The sequence below is a fragment of the Chrysochloris asiatica genome, unplaced genomic scaffold (genome assembly GCF_000296735.1).
Source record: "Chrysochloris asiatica unplaced genomic scaffold, ChrAsi1.0 scaffold00018, whole genome shotgun sequence".
Lineage (NCBI taxonomy): Eukaryota > Metazoa > Chordata > Mammalia > Afrosoricida > Chrysochloridae > Chrysochloris > Chrysochloris asiatica.
In genome coordinates this window covers 28,723,906-28,726,634 of record NW_006408536.1, presented here as the reverse complement: position 1 = coordinate 28,726,634, position 2,729 = coordinate 28,723,906, and positions in this window count along the sequence as shown.

The following is a 2,729-nucleotide window of genomic DNA, read 5'->3' as shown; positions in this document are numbered from 1 at the left end:
TTTCCATAGCTTGTCATGACCCACACAATCAAAAGCCTTTGCATATAGTCAATAAAGCACAGGTATTCATCTTTCTGGTATCTCTGCTTTCAGCCAAGATCCATCTGATGTCAGCAATGATATCCCTTCGTTCTACGTTCATGTCCGAGTCCATCTTAAACCTCTGGCAGTTCCTTGTCAATTTACTGTGGGAATAATTTTTGAATTATCATTATCAAAATTTGACTCTCATGTGATATTAATGATATTGTCTGATGATTTCTGCATCCAATTGGATCATCTCTTTTTGGAATGAGCACAAATATGGATCTCTTCCAATCAGTTGGCCAAGTAATGGTCTTCTAAATCTCTTTGCATAGTTGAGTGAGTGCCTCTAGTGCTGCATCAGTTTGTTGAAAGGTTGCAATTTGTATTCCATCAGTTGCCAGAGCCTTGTTCTTTGCCAATGCCTTCAATGCACCTTGGACTTCTTCCTTCAGGATCATTGACTCTTGATCATATACTACCTCTTGAAATGACTGAACATAGGCCATTTCTTTTTGGTATAGTGACCCTGTGTATTCCTTCCATCTTCTTTTGATGCTTTCTGCATCATTCAACATTTTGCCCATAGAATCCTTCAATATTGCAAGTCGAGGCTTAAATTTTGTTCTTAAATTCTCAAAGATTGAGAAATGCTGAGCATGTTCTTCCCTTGTGGTTTTCTAACTCCAGGTCTTTGAACATTTCATTGCAATACTTAACCTTTGAAATGTTCTGTTCAGATCTTTTACTTCCTCATTTCTCCCATTTGTTACACTGGGAGCAAGTTTCAGGGTCTCTTTTGACATCCATTTTGGTCTTTTCCCTCTCACTTGTCTTTTTAACGACCTTTTACTTTCTTTCTGTATGATGTTATCCCACAACTCCTCTGGTCATTGATCATTAGTGTCTAAAGCACCAAATCTGTTCTTGAAATTTCTAAATTCCATTGGGTGAAGTTCAAGGTCATATTTTCACTTTTGTGGACTTGTTTTCATTTCCCTCAGCTTTAGCCTGAGCTTGCATATGAGCAGTTGATGGTCTGTCCCACAGTCTGCCCCTGGCATTGTTTTGACTGATGATATGGAGCTTTTCCACCATGTTTTTCCACAAATATAGTCAATTTTATTTCTGTGTATTCCATTTGATGGGGTCAATGTGTACAGTCATCTTTTATGTTGTTTTAAAATGGTATTTGAAATGAAAATGTCATTTGTATTGCAAAATTTTATCATGTGATCTCCAGCATCCTTTCTGTCACCAAGGCCATGTATTCCAATGACTGATCCTTCCTCTTTGTTTCCAATGTTTGCCTTCCAATCACCATTAATTATCAATACATCTTGATTGCATGTTTGATCAATTTCACTGAAGTTGGTAGAACTCTTCACTTTCATCATCATCATTAGCTTTAGTGATTGTTGGGCAAATCTGAATAAAAGTTGTATTAATTGGTCTTCCTTTTATGCATATGGATATTATCCTATCACAGATAGCTTTGTACTTCAAGACAGATCTTGATATGTTCTTTTTGATGATGAAAGAGATGCCATTCCTCTTCAATTTGTTATTCCCAGCATAGTAAAACATGTGACTGTCAGATTCAAAATGGCCAATACCTGTCCATTTCAGCTCACTAATGCCTAGGATAACAATGGTTATACATTCTATTTCCTTTTAACAACTTCCAATTTTCTAGCTTCATACTTTGTACGTTTCATGTTCTGAGTATTAATGGATGTTTACACCTATTGCTCCTCATTTTGAGGTGTGCCCCATCAGCAAATGAAGTCCCAAAGGCTTTGCTCCATTCACATCATCATTGTCTACTCTGCTTTGAGCAGACAGCTGCAGCTCTTCCTGAGGCATATTTAAGTGCCTTCCAACCTGAGGGGCTCATCTTCCAGCATGAGATCTGACAATATTCTGGTGCTCTTCATCACATTTCACTATTCAATATTATGGTCTGTCTGACAGTGTTCCACTACCATTCATAAGGTGGTAGGAGCAAATCAAATTTATTAATGGACATTGGGCATCCGTGCTTCTTCAGTACTCTGATTCCAGCACCTCCCAGGGCCTGGCATTCTCCTTCATCCTCAAACAAAAGTCAACCTTCAAGGTGGGTAAAACTAGATAAGACTGTACAAGGCAGTAAAACATAGAGCTCTTATGGGGTAGGGGTGTGTTCTGTTTACAGTAAAAAGACTATACAATGGGCAAAGCCTTGGGATTAATATTCTTTTCCTCCATGAGGTCCCCTAGGTTCCTTGTATCAGCGATTTAAAAAGGTCGAGTAGCAGATGTTGGGGGTTAGGTCACATGAGGACCTTGGCTGAGCCTATTATAGCTGCTCAAGGTGCTTCTTGCGGGGGGGGGGAGGGTGCTCTGGGACTAAAGTTCTTAGAAATCATTCATTGTTGAGAATTGACTCAATGAACATTTACTGAGCACCTACTGTATATGTCCTAGCCACTGGGCCAAGCACTGGGCCAGGCATTGGGGGTACAGTAGAGAACCCAAGAGCCCTCCCATCCTTGAGACCAAATCTTTGCTTTCCTAGTAACTCTTTCCCAGAAGTCCCCTAGGAATCCTGCCTCACCTCCCCCCATGTGCTCTAGTGTGGTTCTTGTGTGTGTCCAAAGTATGAGAGACGAAGCTTAGCCATCCTGGCTTCCAAGGAGCACTCTGGCTGCACTTCTTCCAAA